Source organism: Meleagris gallopavo, chromosome Z (genome assembly GCF_905368555.1).
Source record: "Meleagris gallopavo chromosome Z, MGAL_WU_HG_1.1, whole genome shotgun sequence".
Classification (NCBI taxonomy): Eukaryota; Metazoa; Chordata; class Aves; order Galliformes; family Phasianidae; genus Meleagris; species Meleagris gallopavo.
Genome location: NC_139435.1, coordinates 41351052 through 41369664, shown reverse-complemented (window position 1 = coordinate 41369664; position 18613 = coordinate 41351052). Strand labels below are relative to the sequence as shown.

The window sequence follows — 18613 nt, the reverse complement described above, 5'->3', positions numbered from 1 at the left end:
GAGAACACCCTTTGCTACAAGAACAAGAGTGAAACAAAGGCTTAGATGCTCACTAAACATCTGCTTTTCACAATTGGAGAAAATAACACGGTCTATATCTACTCTATTTTGTACTCAAGTAATAAAAGAAAAAGCTGGAGGAAGAAATACCTGCTATCCATATTTATTCTTCTATGGAAAAAGCTTATACTGAACTGCAAGTTTCTGCAGTTCCCAGTTCATGTTCTGCTGTAAGGCAATTTCTGTTACGCTTACAGATGTTATAAACCACCACCTGCAGACTATTCCTGCACTAACCCTAGGCATCCATAATCTACATTTCAACTGTTTTCTATTAGAAAGGAAATGAAGCACAATGGTAGTACCTTCAAGGCTACAGATCTTTAAGTTTGGCCTTTTGAGCATGGATGGGCTGCACATGGCCTTAAGACGATTCCAAGAGTCAGATGTTATTTGTCAGCATTCAGTAGTGTTTTCCCTCACCCATCCTACCCTTCCACTGGAAATGTTGAAACACCCCCAGTTTTCCTGCAACCAGTTCACAGTGTCCAGAACTGAGAACATAAAACATGATACACCCATAAACAGAAAATCATACCCAACAACAATCTTGTAAAAATAATAATAAACATCCTCATCCAGCATTGGTATACCAATCATTTGGTATTGTAAAAAATATTGTAAAAAATTAAACACTAATAGAGGAATCGAGTCTCAGAGAACAAAGATAAAACTGCAGCTCTACAAATCTTTGCAAAAGATTTGCAAAAGCAATTCTGATTAAAAGAAGTGAAGGAGGAAGAGAGAGGAAAAACTAAGAGCACAGGAGATGCAGAATGTGATAAGCCTTCTATTACAGAAACAATACTGAGAAGAATTGCTGTAGCTCTGGGGGTATTACTTAGGCCAGTTTTAAGTAAATGACCCCTAACTGTTGCATGCATACAGTGCTACAAAGAAGAAATGGAGAAATGGACCAAGTAAATAACATTCCAGACATACTGCTGGCAGTGTTTTGGCCATTTGGCTAAGTAAAACACAAGTAACTTCATGCCTTAGAAGGCGGCTCACAGAATGATTTGCATTTTAAGTCTATTGCATATATATACAATAGTACAGATTCTATTTTCTTCTTTTTCCAACTAAAATAATACAAGCATCACAATCAGAAAATCTTCTTTACAAAAGGATCAAAAAGCACTGAAGCAAGAAAAATGAATGAGTAAATTTTGGGAAAAGAATAAAAACGCAACTTCCTACAAGGCCTGACAAGGTAAGCTCACCTTTTAAATTACTCTAGCTGACATCTTTTCAGGTCTGGCCCAGGTTTCTAAAGCAAGTCAGAACAGGTTAGCTGGATGCGGTAAGAAAAATGGGAAATCTCTCCAAGGTTTAACAAAAAAAGAAAAACCTCACCAGTCCTTCCCAGTAAGCTAAACAAGTTCCCTATGCTCTTACAGAAGTTAATGACTTGCTTTCATTGAGTAAACACTTGGTTATGCTTTTAAAGCAAAAGATTATTATTCTGACCAGAATTACACCCTCATAACTTACATATTTGTATGGTTTGACTGAAAGAAAGAACGTCTCTTTCTCCCAGTTAAACTTCTGGTAAGGGAAATCTTAAGCGAAACTTCATAACTACGGTATGAATGGGAACATGTTAATAAAAGTCTTCGCACTCAAAGGACAAGAATTTCTTGGCGTGAAAGACCAAAGAGTCTTGATGTTCCAGTCACCCAAATGTACCCAGGTTCCTAATAAATGTTCTCTGTAACAAATAAAAGGTTTCCAATGACTCTGAGAGTTATGAGCAGTAATTCGAACAACTTAAAAGCGAAATTTCTGACAGGAATTTTGCAAAACTATTTCTCCAAGCTTATGACTTGATGCAGGTACCACTTGCACGGATGCTGCAGAAGCTATTTTTGGTGACTCACGCACAGACAAGAAACACACAGCATAAACTGTAGCCAAATGTATGTGCATGAACTAAGGGATTCATGTAAGCTAAGAATATTAAACATGTATTTCTAGTTGGCTTGTTGCAATATTGCACTACTTTTGAAGGAGAACTCTTTCTATTTAAACATACAGGGATTTGTGGATAGAGTTTCTTAGGTACTTTTTGACGTTAGAGAGATGAGACAATTATGGTTCTGGAGTCAAAAGTAGCGCCTAAAATCACTATTACAGATGGAAATTATATGATAAAAATTTTCATGTTTTGATAGTACTCCACATATTGTTTACCTTTTCCCATTTAGAAAAAGGAGTCAGATAGTAAATAGGTTAGCAAGTTATTGTATTTCTAGAAAATTCCTTCTTAAACATATAAATGCGAGCAGAAAATACACCCCTAAAAATATTTTTATAGAAGCATATTAAAACTGAGATATCCATTTCAAGGTTACTGGAATTTCAGACAGTCAGACAATTAAATGAAGGCTCTTTACAAATGCCTTGTGCGAGCTCTTATCAGTTGCCTTCAAGCTACATTACTTTAGTGACAGAGTGAATAATAGTAGCATACTGTCTGTGGTATCTATATCACACATCAAATGTTAGTTTATATTTGAGAACACTTATGTCATTTTAATGCAGACACAAGTACATGCCACATCCAATTACTCACCTCTGTAATCATAAGAATTCTAGAGCATGTTACAATTTAGTACCAAGAGAACTACAGAGATGAACAACCCTTTCTGATCTTCCATGTTCATAGTGTGCCAGAAACTCAAACATACACACAGATGCAGCTGTACAGACAAGAATTTTGTACTTAGAATGTCCTGAGCATTGTCCCAGATCTACTGGAAACTTCATAAAGATGTCTTCCCTGTAAGCATACTGGGAAATCATCAAGTGAATGGATGTTACAGATGAATTTTCTAGAGCAGATGACTGACTGCCATAAGTCCTGAAATACTATAGTGTTTGAGCAGGCAACAGGGAAGAAAAACAACCCTTGGGTGCCTGATGGAGGATCATATTAGCCAATCTCAGAATACAGTAATTCAACATCCAAACTTCGTATTACAGAGAAGAATACGTTTAATCACTGACCTGAACACCTGAGCCGTAGCTGCTCCATGGACTGGCAGGCAATTACTTCAGTTTTGCTTGTTTTGTTGTAGTCAATGAGATCAGTCAGAATACGAATAAACAAGAGTGCCTCTCAGGCAAGATTCTTCATTGCTACTCAGGAGCAAGAAGGAAACCAAGCTTCTGAAGTTAGTTCTTTTAAAATTAGATCAGTGAGAACTAACCACATACAGAGTGATATCATCAGCTTCCTTGAACACTACAGAATGGTCAATTTAAAAGCAGGATTCACATTTCGTATTTCTATCTTCAGGGACTTCAAGTAGAAAAGGCAAAACTGTACCTACTAATCCAAGATATTTATTCACCTGGCCAAAAAAGCACACGTCTAACAGACAAGAAATACTTCTGGAAGTTTTCATTTTTGTACCAATCTTGCAAAAAATGGTCCTTTTTCTTTTCTATTTTTTTCTAGCATTCTTCTGGAGCTCACCTCAATTGTCCTCTATAATCCAACCAAAATATACTGTCTTAAAATAGTGGACATAAAACATCATTTCCCAGAAAAGGGTTACAAGTATTTCCCTTGATATAACTCTTGACTTCAGAACACACAACAAAATGAACAGTTTGTTAATAGTGCAAGTAATTTATTTAAAAAATGCTGTCTCATCATCTCTCTCATAGAGCACACTGCTATGACAAAAATTTTAACTGAGATTTTACAAAATTCACGAGACAAAATAACTTATCTGTGGTTGATAATGTGCAGTCATATCATAGTAATAAATCCTACCTGCTTCAAGTGTTCTAACTTGGGAAGTAATACAAGAGAGAAAGTAATACAAGAGGCATCTTCTCTGATGCCTGAGATTCAAGTATTACCAGTGTACTAACCTAAGTACTAATTGCCTGCTGTTGCACAAAAAGAAAAACAAATATGGAAAATTACAGGGTAAAAAGAATGAATTACAGACTCAAAACTTTCTCAGTGGCCATCAAGCTTTCATTCTGATTTGTTTGAAACCTAGTACTGAAAAAAACCATGAAGAAATGGAAATGTCTTATAAAAATCAATTACATTATGCTTCCTAGTAAGAAACAATTACAATACTGCAAAAAAATCTTACAGATTAGAACATTTTGAGGACTGAAGCTTCCTATGCTGAGTGAAGTAGTATCAATTTTTCAAATTTAATTGATTTATTGGTAAAAGCAAGCACAAGCTCCATTTCAACACTCACATCTCAAAAGCAATTACTCCTCAAAAAGTACTGACATTGTTAACACAGAAAATAATTTGTGAATTAGTGCAACCAACATACAAATCCCCTTCTAAATAATCACAATACAAAATTCCATTGTTTCATGCCTGATGTTTCCAAACAAGAAGTGATACAAACTATACAATTCAGTTAGCTTTTTTTTTCTTTGTCCTTAAAAGATAGATTGGAAGTCAATCTAAATTATTATGGCTAAGCAGTGAAAAAAATTTAAAATGATAAAAATATTTATCCTGCAGACATACATAGTATCACAAAAGAGGTTCAGAGGCTGAAAATTTTGTGAATGACTGAGAAGCAAGAAAAAAAATAGTAATCCCACTAGTTTCAATAATGACTTTATGTTAACATGCAAATACAATATTTTTTTACATTCTGGGTTTGTTAAATTCCAGATGTCGTATAAAACTTTTACCATATTCTCTGAGCATTTGTAAAATGGAAAAATGAAAACGGAATATTATTTTCTGTATTTTAACACAGTTAAGAAAAATAATAGCTTCCAAAGTCCATTAGAATATCTAGAACATTTTCTCACAGAATCTCCAAGATAGTTAAGTTTAGAAGGGAACTCTGGAGACTATGTAGTTCTACTACCCCGTTAAGTCATGTTCCCTACAACATACTACATAGGATTGCATCCATGCAGACTTTTAGTACCTCCAGAGAAGGAAACTCCACAAGAATTTGTATTCATTCTCTCACATTTAGAACTGATTTATAAAATTTGGATCTCAAAATTAACCTTAAACATTTTCTTAAAAATAAATAAAAAGTGATCAGAAAAGAACGACATTGATCATAGAATCACAGAACAGCCTGGTTTGAAAAGGACTTCAAAGATCATCTAGTTTCAGGGTGCCTGCCACAAGCAGGGCTGCCAGCCACTAGACCAGGCTGCCCAAAGCCACATCCAGCCTAGCCTTGAATGCCTCCAGGGATGGGGCATCCACAACCTCCTTGGGCAACCTGTTCCAGTGTGTCACCACCCTCTGCGTGAAAAACTTCCTAACATCTAATTTAAACCTCCCCTGTCTTAGTTTAAAACCATTCCCCGTTGTCCTATCACTGTCCACCCTCGTAAACAGCCATTCACACTCCTGTTTATGTGCTCCCTTCAAGTACTGGAAGGCCACATGAGGTCTCCCTGAAGCCTTCTCTTGTCCAAGCTAAACAAGCCCAGTTCCCTCAACCTTTCCTCATACAAAAGGTGCTCCAGCCCTCTGATCATCTTAGAGGCCCTCCTCTGGACCATTATGATTAATAATGTTAAAAGATTGTTTATTTAGAGAAGACTAGAAGAAACAGTTATGTATGTAGGCACTCATTCTGCTCATTTTAGAAGTGCAAAATGGTTTCAAGAGATAATTTTTTGTTTCTTTCTCATACACTGAAGAGAAGCATTTCTTTGATATTATCAATGCAGACAGAACTTGTTTCAGAGTCTTTTCAAACTGCACTTTATAGTATCACTAAAGCGATTAATATTATGTACTGTCTCAAACAACATTTCTCAGTTCCAATCTAAATGATGACTTTTGTCCTTGATGGATGCAATTTTTCAGTCATGGATGGAATTCATTATTTGTAATTTTCCATCACTGCAACTTTTGGAAGGTCAGGAATTCCTTTTATTACATCATGGAGTTTCTGGCATATATGAAAACAGAGCTGAAAGACAAAGTGTAAATAACCTACTATGATAAACAGCCAGACAGAAGAGCAAAATGTATCTTCTCCTCCAAGTTAAGGGCCAGTACATTAAAAACCCTCAAAAGAGAGCTTGAATAAAACAAGATAAAATAATGAAGGTGTCATTTTTTTCTTCATTTAATACACAGAAGATAGAATTTATTCATATGTAAAAGAACAGACAAGCAAAAACAGGTAAATCATCAAGAAACAAAAAAAAAGGAAACGGGATTCCTTATTCTTTAAAATTTTAAAGACTTTTTCTCAGTGTAATGCTACTGGCATTACTGTTATAAAAACAGCAAAAAAACAAAATCTGTTTGAAGGCAGATATGGTTCTTATTAAAACTCTACAAAGTGCAGTTAGTATTGCAAGGCAAAATAAAACCAAAATAAAAAGATTCTTATGGATTCCTATCACAAACATTTCACCTGGAGACCTAGAAAACTCCAGATAGATCTCTGAATCATCGAGAAAATCTCTAACATTAAAGGGGAAAAGAGAGCTACAATTTGGTGATATTTCAATGGAAAATAAATAAAAAGGTAAAGCCCACAGTTGTTGGTTTGTTTTTTTTTTAACGTGATAAAAACTTCTTATACCATAAGAGAGGTACAGTTCCACTTCTACAAAAAGTACAGTTTGTATCTACTGTACTGTTGCTGCCTTGGTCAACTATACATGGGAGTAAATAGTGAGATGAAGACCATTATCCAATTTGCATTTGATTGGCTTTTTGCTAGTATGTAGTACCACCCACAGTTCTTGCTTTTAAGAATTGGTATGTACAAATCTACTTGCTAAAGTCTTTCATTCTACTTAAAAGCGGGTGCAAAACCAATACTGCCAAGTGTATTCTGATCTCCAAGGGGGAAGGAAGGGGAGGGGAGGGGAAAAGGAAAAGGAAGAGGCAGAGGAAAAGGAAAAGGAAAAGGAAAAGGAAAAGGAAAAGGAAAAGGAAAAGGAAAAGGAAAAGGAAAAGGAAAAGGAAAAGAGAGAGAGTAACAGAAGAATAAGTAATGGCTTCAAACAGTTTATTTTGTGCAGCAGCTATACAAGCCTTCCTTTTTATATGTGTCAAATCAATAAGATATCTGTTGTGCTTTTGAACAAAGAACAAAGATGCCTTTATCAATTTTCAAAAGTCTGTGGGACAAACCATTCATGCTGTCAAACCTCTTAAAGTCCTTTCAGTAAATAATGAAATCCAGCACTGACAAATGTCAAAATACTAATTTGTTATATACAGAACAAAAGCAACATTCAGACTCGGTGCCTCATTTCAGCCCTTATATCAGCCCTTCAATTTGTAAGAACTTAATGGCAGCCCACCGATCACATAATATTGAAACATAGCCGTAAATGGCCAAAACTAGAACAATCTACTCACAGTACATACTTAACAGTAAAAAAAAAAAACAAAAAACCCTGTAAACAAAGTCTTCTGGGAACACCAAACACTTTGCACTGTAGTAATTTTCCTCCTTTTTGGAAGTAATTTCCAAATAAAATGTTACATCCAAACGCAGATTCTTTTTCACACAGAGTCATATTTACTGTGCTGGTAGAAAAATGAGACTAAATTACATCATATCCAGTGACAGAAGTGCGTTAATGTGCATGTAAATTATTTTATCTATTATACAGAATACGCAGCTATTATTCTTGAACCATATGGAAAAAGGACAGTTTAACTGCATGTAAGTGTGCATGTGAATTACTTTATTCATCACACAAGTCATCCTGCTATTATTCCTGAATTGCACAGCAAGAGCTGGTTTAGTTTGAAATAGCTGTCATGCCTAAAAACTGTGTTAATGTCTCACAGTAATAAACTTTATACAGTTTTATCTTAATCATAGAATGACAGAATTGTTCAGCTTGGAAAAGACCTTAAAGATTACCGAGTCCAACCATGACCTAACCATACTACCCTAACTAATAACTCTCCACTAAATGTTGGCCCTGAGCACCACATGCAAATGGTTTTTAAACTCATCCAGGGATGGTGACTCATCTACCTCCTGGGGAGCCTATTTCCTGATATCCAACTCAAACTTACCCTAGCACAACCGTCCATCATAAGGACTTTCTTAAGTATTTTCCCTGTTCTCTAGGACACTAACACAGAATACATTTACCTAGTCTATTTAAGGATGCAGAAACAAAGCAAGCAGCATTGTGTTCTACAAATATCTATTACATTCAACACTTCTGGATATTTCCAACATAGGTAGGTCATTTTGAAAGTTTCTATTTATTTCCACGGAAACTACAACATACACGAATTTGACAGAAAATTTGATAGAGCAAACTTGCAGCTGCAAAACACTAATTTTCAACACAGTCACCACCATTAGCTATGTATTTTCACCAGCAATGAACAAGAACCTGCATGTCATGCTTGTAAGCATCTGCACTAGTGGAGGTGACCACTACCACTGTTGCCACTGTTGAAACAAGCCCCCCACAGCCTCACTGTGCTCACATCCACTGTTTTGTCTTCAGAAACATTCAGCAAGGGTCGATGAATGCCAATAAGTGTCATTTTTTCCCACATTGAAGAATTCAGTGACACACCTTTGCTTCATGTGCACTTTCATGTCAGATGCTATTCTGTCAGACAGCTGCATCTACTGCACAGCAACAACATGCAACAGAATACTGTTGGGAAAGTTCCATTTCTATTACCATGCCACCAACATCCACCTCTGATGTCATGGGCAAACATAATAACACAGGAGGCATGAATTCCAGAGGAGCTCTTGTACGTATATGGCTATGTAATTTGTGCTTTGCATAGTCATTGAATAAATATTAAAAACAGAGAGGAACCTTCAAAGTTGTGAAATTGAGCGCACTATATTCAACAAAATGGTAAGGGGAATATGATTACATTAATATTTATTTTTACAAGTCCAAAAGGATAAAGAGAGGCCATTCCCTGCCACAACAAATAGATTACCATGGGTCAAACGATGATCTTTTTAATTTTTATTTAATTTTATTCAGCAGGGATTCAAATAACAAAACAGAAGAAGAAAACTAAAATTTCTGTTTATTACTCATGTACTTCTCTGAGAATAATTCCATTGATACACTAAAGGCTTTTCTTGTCAGATCATACCTTCACATTTGCTTATGGTTATTAGCCACTTCTAAGACCCAAACATCTCCACTAAGACCAAACAAAATCTGGTTTCTAGTTAAAAAACAGTGTTAGTTGGATGACAAGTAGCTCTTGCTGAGTATTTCCTTGCAGGCTCAGTTGGACCTATATCTTCTCAGATCGTTAAGCTTTTTTTCTTTGTATTTCATACAGTCAACATTAATCAAATGAAGATTTTTTTCAACTTCAAATGCATTTGACATTTGCATCAGTTTCAATTTATGAACTTGAAGACTTGAAGAAAAATGTGCAAATTGTGTGACTTTTCAGGAAGTGCAGATAGAAGTTTCCAAATTCTTAACAGCTTTAAAGCCAAATCTAGTCACTTTGCTGTAAATTATGTTAAACTCCATAGTCAGTGTAGTTACTTTAAATTGTAGTTGTAGTAGAATTTATTGCCAGATACAAGAACACTCACTGAGACTTACCTCAGTTATCAACCAGTGTGTATCTGTCAAGAGTACACAACTGCTTGACTACAATTTAAACTTTGGCAAGGTGTCTTTGTGTCATTTTTGGAGCAGCGAGTGATTAAAAAGATACATTCCATTTTGAGGTGCCATTCTGGATTCGGACTTTAGGTCTCCTATACTATTCTCACCAGCTGTTAACGAAGATGCAGGTAGAAATAAGAAGCTGTTAGCCACCCTATGGCCAAAAGTGTGAAGGGACGGCATGGTGTCTTTCTGCCACATTCTGTTCTAAGCTCTGGAGAGCTCTTCAGTGACAGCAAAATGTTCCTCTTCTCCAGCTAACTATATCTCCAGCAGATGACAAATTAGTTAACTGAGAATTAACTGCAAATATTACAGTTACACTGATGTACACAAATTGGAAAAAGTAAAAGATACAATAGCAATAAGTAGAGAATGTTGGTTTATACTGGCCATAATGGCAATTGGGTTTGAATTTCCATGTATGTGTCCAGTGTGATTTTTTTTTTTTAAAGAAGTTGCTCAGACCGTAAATACAACTCTGTCAATTATACACTCTCTGTCAATCATTCATTTTTCAGAAAATTATGTGAAATCAAGACTTTATACAGACCATAATGCTATGGCTTAACTTTCATTTTATCCTTTACCTCTTTCTTCCTGTAAAGGCAGATCAGTTTCTTAGCAGCTGTAGATCAGGCATCTTCATGCCAGTAAATTGATACACTAGCCCAATATTGCTCTGCAAGAGTGATGGATTGAAAACAACTCTCTCTCTACACTACTGTAAGATGCCTTAGCATCTCAAATTCATTGCAGAGGAAACATGATACACTAAACTTAAATCATGGGATTAAGAAGGAGGAAATTCATCTATAAATCTGTTCTGAGACATAACTTGCATCTACTGCTTTTACATATATATATAGGTAATGTTTAACACTACAAATATATCACACAAAATGAAAATCAAAAACAGTGGCACTGTTATGAAATACTCTGCATTACTGTTCTACTGAAAGCACTGAGGAAAAAGTTAAACAGCTCATGATTGTGTTCTAGAGTTATTTGGAGATAACTTGGTTTCCTCTCCAAGCTAAAAAGCTTGTCTCTGATATGCTGCTTTTTTTTTTCTTTTTGTCTGAAGCATGTGATGTATGCACCCTCAGCTAGCACAAATTGGTGACTGTACCAGAAACATACTCCTGACAGTGAAAACTGACCTTTTTTGACAAACAGCTTTGTACACAACAAATGATAAAGAATATGCCAACAAATTCACAGTGGTTCTTTACACTTCACAAAACTACACTGAATTTCAGCTTCACACACTTTAAGGAGAAGATAGCATTTAAAAGTAAGCTTAAGGATGCTTGAAATTCTAAAATTATGTAACAGGGAAACAAAAATTTAGAAATATCTGTTCAGCATCATACCATGAATGAGACAGATTATTAAGTAAATATGATTGTTCCATTTCAACATTCAAAACTAGTTTTAGAAGCCAAAATTATTAATTTGTAATATCACAGCACACAGTAAACCCCTTTGTAAAGCAGAGACATAATATATGCAATATTTTGCAAATAAAAAGTAGTCAGCACAAACTAGATGCCTGTCACCTCACAACAAGAAGGACCGCCCTTTAAATTGGAAGGAATGAAACCATTCCTTATGCAACTACAGATAAAGGAAATCTAAAAGCCATTCAAAAAACAGACATTTCATCAATTTATTTTCCACAAAACAATTGCATTTCCAAATCCTTTAGAGAAGAAAAAAAACGTAGTATCCTTTCCTCTTTCTTGAGTGCGCTCTCAGGAGTCTAATCTTCCACAGGACAGAAAGTTCTTACATATATTTCTCCACCAACTTAAATGAGCTAACTTTTGAACTCTACCAGAAGACCTCTATTATTCCCAAGGCAAATCCTCACCAGCAACAAACTGGCAGTAAGCACATGTTTGTAACGAGAAAATTCATTTAAGAATATTCAGACTTCCATGTATCACGTACCATCTGAGAAAAAAGTATATAGAATGATTCACAACACAATATATGCTTTCACAGGATAATGTATAATATTTTGACAGTACTCTGAAAAATGCTTTAGTTCGACACTCAGCTTTTGTAAAAAAAAGCCAACACACTACTGCTAAGTAAGCACAATCAGAAGAAATCTGTCAGAAATTCCATCACTAAAATGTAAAACAAGGCAATTAAATTTCTTTATTGTTAATACCGCCATCAAAACCTAAACCTTCAAACACTTTTGAAAGTGTGAAAGTCTCTAATTCATATTATTATTCTAAAAATTATGCTTGTTAGAAGAGACGTATTACCATTTGGATTTTAAATATGGTGAAGCAGAGATGAGGGTTACATGACTGTTCTCTGGATACAGGAGTATACTTTTATTTACTCCCTCATGGAAATGATCAACAGATCAGAGGAATCTTTGGTGAAAAATAAAAACCTTAGGAAGTCCGCACAGGTAGAAAAAGTGCAAAAGAAGGAAATTTTTCAAATGTTTGGTATAAAATAATTCCAATAACTATTCCTTACTGTATTTATCAGTGCATTCCCTGTAAAAGGCTCAGAACAGGGGAAAAAAAAGGCATTACTACCTAATCTGCTGAGATCCTCCCCAAGAAGACCATAATATCTCCTCTCCTTTCAATAACTTTCTCATTGATGTTTACTGAATGCTCTTAAATATAGCACTGAACATTTCCAAAATGAGTACTTGGACACTGATATTGAGACAAAACATTGTATAAAGTCAACTCTATCCAAATAGTCTTCTCTTCTTTATATACATATTAACAAGGAAAATAATGAAAATTTGAAGTTTCTAATACATCATGATAGAGAAATAATCCACTGCAAAGGGACCTAAGACACACTTTTAATCTTAAAATGAGTAGACAACAGCTGAAAGTTTGACGTTTGAGCATCAGTGATAACAACATACACCAGCCCTGCATTTTCAGATCAAGTATTCTCATCAATAAGTAGAAAGGGATCAAAATATGAAGAAATTCACTCCATTGCTGAAGGGATTTGCCAGATTTATTGTCACTATGAAGATTAAAACCTCCCACTGTTAGGAACTGTATGTATGTATCACATTTAGATGTCAAAAGACTAAAAATTACGTGATCAAAAGAGTGATTCCTGGGTTCAGACTAGAAAAGGTGAAAAATATCAAAATAATTACTCATAAGTTGATAATTTCTATTATTCCTATTGCATTCAACAGGCATAGGACTATATTAAAATAATAATTAATTAAAATAATAATAATAAAAAAAACATTTTCTCTAGCTTAAGATTAAAAAAAAAACAACAAAGATATCATGATAAAACAAGAGCATTTGAAACTACCACAATAAAAGAAATGAAGCAGCTTACTGACACTTTGTGAGAATTATGGCATCAGCACGTGCATCTTTATGCTCCCACTGCACTTTCAAGCTTAATTATTAAATCCTGAGTAAAGCTATGTATTTCCCTAGTGTGAAAGAGATGGGAAAGGGAGCCCTTTTTTATCATGCTATTTTGATGAATCACCAGCACTTCTTCTTGCCTTTTTTTTCAAGCAGGAAAACTAATAAATAAAAGCAAACCAAAAAAGTTGTCAGTGTGTAACAACTGGAGCAGGAGACACAGGAATTTCGAATAAGATTTCAAACGGAATCTGCCGGAAAGTTTAACATCAACAAGCAGGGTTAAAATATTTTTATATTCTATGACAACTGCTCTAAAAGTGTTTGAAGTGAATAACATTTCTCTCCATAAGTCCCAGATCTGGAAGCATCTGACAGGTGCCCTTTAACTCCTCCTTCAGCTATGTTATCAGCATTGGCTGGGAGCTAGAAGAAATACACATAACCACAGACAAACTCTTTATGTTCACTAAGATCCTTAACTTTCAGCTGCTTCCTTTAACACTTCAATAATCTGGTCACTGCAATTTCATTCTACCGTATTAATCCAAAACGCTGGTGCTAACACAAGTCTGCATGTTTCTCTGTACCTGCTAACAACAGCAAACACAAAGCTTTTTAGGCAACTGACCAGAGCTTAGAGCTTTTTTTAAAAAAAAAGTTATCGTTTCTGGAGCCTTAAACCACAACTCAGATATTTCTCTCCAACCAATTCCTCTGACTCACTAGAACGTCTGCCCTTCAAAACACTGTCAGGAAGATCTGGTGGTATTCTAATCCAAAATAGAACGACCTATTTAAGCATATACACATGGGAATAGACTCCAAGTTGGGTCAAGAACCAGCAACATAATGGTTCCAGACAGCTATAATGCTTTTGTGAATACATGTTCTCTATATGATGTCTGAGTCATTGAGCCAATTGTATCGGAAATCTGGATTTAGACATAAAATAGCCCAGTAAGGGAAAATCTCCAATCTATGATGCTGATTTGTTCAGTATTTGTAGAATACACTTTTTATAAAGCGATTCTGTATTGTACTATTTTTAAGCTGAAAATGTTCAAAGGCATGTATTTTCCTTCCTTTGTAACCATTGAGTAGCTAGGTGCAGAAAGTTGAATTATATAATGCAGTCCACAGCTTAATGTCAAGAATCGCTTAGCTTAATAACTCTCAAAAATTATCAGCTTGTTTTTTTGTTTAGAAAGACTTTTCTTCAATAATAAATATATGTATTTAAATATACAGTTCTTTAGATAATGTAGACATATGTAGACAAGTCTTAAACGCAGTCAAATGCAAAAATGGTAAATGCACTGCCATTTACATCAATGGTAAAATACAAAAGTGTCAGTAGCCTTAAAACAGAAGAAGAATTTAGATCACAAATATGTTGCTGTCTGGCCTCTGTTTTTCCCATTTACTGCAGGGCTGTAGCTGTATTTGATAATTTGACATAGAACAAAATTTGAGCTGGTCAGATTACAAAAGCAGAAACAGCAGAGCAAATGTGTAAGAGACAAAATCAAAGCTGCTAACAGACCGAGGCTTCCTAGAGGTACATGGACTGGCTACATCACAGCTGCAATGGTTATCTTATTTTTTCTGATCAGATCAGTAGTTGTTCATCTGCTGTGGGTCTCCCACAGCCATAGACCATACCCTGCATTCAAATCAGAAAAAGCTATTTTCAAAGACAGTTGAAAAGAGAAAAATGTAAGGAAACTCAAAATTCAGTTCACTTGTGAGAATGATAATATTTCTGTGTTGGCTATGTTCTGGGCCCTTTTAGGGAATCCCATACAGAAGAATGAAAGAAAGTTATGTTCATTATATTCATTTGAGAAAATGCTTAAGCCCAGTTTCATTCCACAGGTACATGTTCAGAAGAGACACTCCAAAGACTACCTATGATAAGGGAAAGCTGGCTACGACAGACATGGAGAAGGCTGAAATACTCAAGAAGTTCTCTGGCTCAGTGCGCACTGGCAGGCAGGTTTTCATGTCTTTCACATGCCCGAACCACATATTCCTGAACCTTTAGGTAGGAGCTCCCACTGTAAGAGAAACCCAAGTCTGAGACTACTTTATAAGAGCGAGTGTGTACAAGTCTGTGAGACTTGGTGACATGTAACTTAGTGTTATGAAGTATTTTGGCTGATGTGGTTGCCAAACCACGCTCCATTATATCTGAGAAGTCATGGCTGTCAAGAGATGTCCCCAGTGACAGGAAAAAGGGAAACATAATTCACAATTTCAAGAAGGAGAGATGGGAAGATCTGAGGAACTACAGGCCAGTGAGCCTCACCTCTGTGCCTGGGAAGACCATGGAACAGATGCTCCTGGAAGATAAGAAGAATGAGCAGGTGATTCAAAACAGCCAACCATGGGCAGATCATTCCTGACAAATCTGGTGGCCTTGAATGATGGAGTAACAGCTCTGGCGGACAAAAGAAGAGCAACTGGTGTTACTTACCTTGACCTCTGTAAGATCTCTGACCTGGTTCTACAGCACAACATTGTCACTAAATTGGAGAATCACAGGTTCAAAGAGTAGACTGTTCGGTAGATAAGGAAGGGTTGGAAGGTTGCAGCCAGAGGGTTGTTGTCAATGGCTTTATGTCCAGGTGGAGGCTTGTCATAAGTGGTGTCCCCCAGGGCTCTGTCTTGGGACCAGTACTCTTTAACAGTGCTGATATTAACAGTATGTCCCATCAGTGACATTGATGATGGGATTGAGCCCTCAGATAACAACACTAAGATTAGTGGTACAGCTGACACAACAGAAAGAAAGGATGCCATCCAGAGGCACTTAGGTAGGGGTTGTGGTAGATGAAAAACTTAACATGAGCCAGCAGTGTGCATGTGCAGCCCAGAAGGCCAACAGTATCCTAGGCTGCATCAAAAGAAAGGTGGCCAGCTGAGGTAATTGTCCCCCTCTTGCTCTCTTGAGTCCACAACTGGAGTACCATGTTCAAGCCTGGGGACCCCAGCACAAGCAAGATGTGGAGCTGTTGGCACAGGTCCAGAGAAGAGTCTGCCTATGGCACAGGACTTGGAACTAGATGATCTTTGAGGTCCCTTCCAATCCAAGACACTCTATGATTCTATGATTAATTTCTTCAGAAGTACTGTGTTTGACTCCTGCTATTTCAATGGGACACAGCTATGTATCTCAGGATACAACTTTATTCTAGTACATATTAAAATCTTTGTATCTTAATATCTATATATTCTAATAGCTTTTGTGATTCATAAGTATAAAACGCTATTCAACACATAAATGCTTGGTGGAGTTTTAAATTGAAGTTTTTTTTTAAAAAAAGAATAATGTTAAATCAGAAACCTGACAGCAGACTTCTGATACACAGAAAAGTGTCTATTCACATCCAGAATTCAAAAAGAAGAGACTAAATTCAGCTACATATAAAAGATCAGCTCACTAAAATGTAACTGTCACTAAAAAATTGTTGTCTAGTAAAAAACATGCTTCTTACAAATAATAGTTGCATCCAAACATGCTTCTGGAGCATTAGTGGAACCTAATAAATGAGCAGAAGTTGATACTTTTTGAAAGAAAACATGCATTCTTTTTCAGCAACGGAAACACATGAATAATCACTGCTTTTTTTTTAATCCTTCTCCTAAGAACTATCTCTAGCTTAAACTCTGCCAACTTCTTCTTATGTATGCCCATAAAGCAAGAAAACCCTCAGAAAGCAAAGCCTGCAACATCTCCATATGATAATAGGGAAAAGGATAACTTCAGCATACAGAAGCAGAGACCATCTTAGTGTCTGTTGCTGGTCCCAAAGAAACTTTACACAAAGGAATTGCGAGAACTTTTCAATGCATATTAAGAAAAAGACCTAATTCTCTGGGATCTTAAAAAGGGATATACGCAATTACTGCATAGAGCTTCACCAAAGTATTCTGGAGAAATACACTGCTCTCTGTAATTAGTATCAAGATAAGAAAACCCTAAACTGTCTGTATTTGCAAGTTCTTTGTCCAACAAATGTTCCAGGCCTATTTAAACATGAAGTAATATGAATAATCTAGTGCTGGCATTTGCCATAGGTGCTTTCCTATTCCTTTCTGACTTTTGTAGTCTTTTTGACAAAAAGAGTAAGAGAGTGAGTATTCTTAACTATGTTGTGAACACTGACAATTTAACAGGCAAAACAGAACCTATTTGAAAACAAAACACATGGTGCTTTTTGATCAACCAAAAAGTGATAATGAGCCTGTCAGTGCTAGATCTGTATCTCCTACGCTAGTTTCTTCAAGCCATAAATGGCACTGCATTATTCTCAGCTCACAGGTAACAACTCCCTCAGCAAAGTCATGACCAAAGAAAGGAAATTATATTGAGGCTCCTTGTCTCTGCATGGCATAACCATGCAGCAGCAGCCTATTTTAGCACAATTCTTTCTATCTAAACACCGAACACTTCAACTAGTTTTTTCTGAGAATTATGCACTGGGGAAAGATAGCTGGTTTTAAAATGCTGCATATAATATAGCTTTTTTTTTTTTTCTTCGTCTAACTTCTATGGAAAGAATGAGAGAAAACCACCATAAACCAAACACAAATAACTGCTTCCAGCAGCATAATTTACACTTAGATTTCATGTAACATAAATGCATACATATTAAATGCATACATATCTTATTTACAGCTTTATGCATACAGAGCTGATTTAAAAGCACTACATAAAATAAGGAGAACTAACTATTTCTGACATCTTAATTTTTTCAAACTTCATTTTTTAAATTTGCTTCAGAAGTTTAGAAAGAAAAAAGAAAGAATGGAAGCCACAGAATGCCTGACCTGAGAGGTTCAAGGCAGAACACAACAAAAACTTAGGTGTGCACAAGGTACAGATGTTTTTTGTCTAGTAAAAGCTGTTTTCACTCAGATGCATGTTTGCAAGTGTATTCCTAAACTTCAAGATTTATATGGACAGTCTCTCATAGGAGGTACTCACTGGAACCATGAGAAGGCAGATAATTCTATGATAAAAGCAAGGATAGTTCCACATCCTTTTGAAGTCTCACTTAGGAGTCCAAATACAGCTAACTGTTGTTGTGGCAAAAGTATTGAGATCCACAGTTTTCATAGTGCCTTTGAGGTCCTAAGGATATTCACAAACTACAGCAGCATAAACACCAGAGTATGCACCTTAAGTAACTCCATTACTGTCAGACTACTACTTATTCAACTCAGGTGGAAAGCCTGCCATGCTAACAAGCCATTGCTGCAGCAAAAATTCCTAGTTTAGTCTCATAACGGTCTCATGTAAGATGAAAAAACTTGGTCCTACTCCTGATACCAAACATAAAGTACACAGCCTATTCTCTCATCCACAGTTTTTTGGATGCATTCACAGATGATTATCTCTGAACATAAATAAACCAAACCAGCCACCTGATTTATTCAGGCAGGTTATCAGCAATGTGATCTTATTAACGCAGCAGATAATTTGAACTGCAGGGTTCATATGCAGATAAACACTTAAAAAAAAAAAAAAT

At 36.0% G+C, this 18613-nt stretch overlaps 1 protein-coding gene across 15 annotated transcripts in view; it reads right to left on the bottom strand.

Annotated features, from left to right (window-relative positions):
* The window catches only part of AOPEP (aminopeptidase O (putative)), a 173204-nt gene that overhangs the window by 106321 nt on the left and 48270 nt on the right, over positions 1 to 18613 (bottom strand). The window lies entirely within an intron of this gene.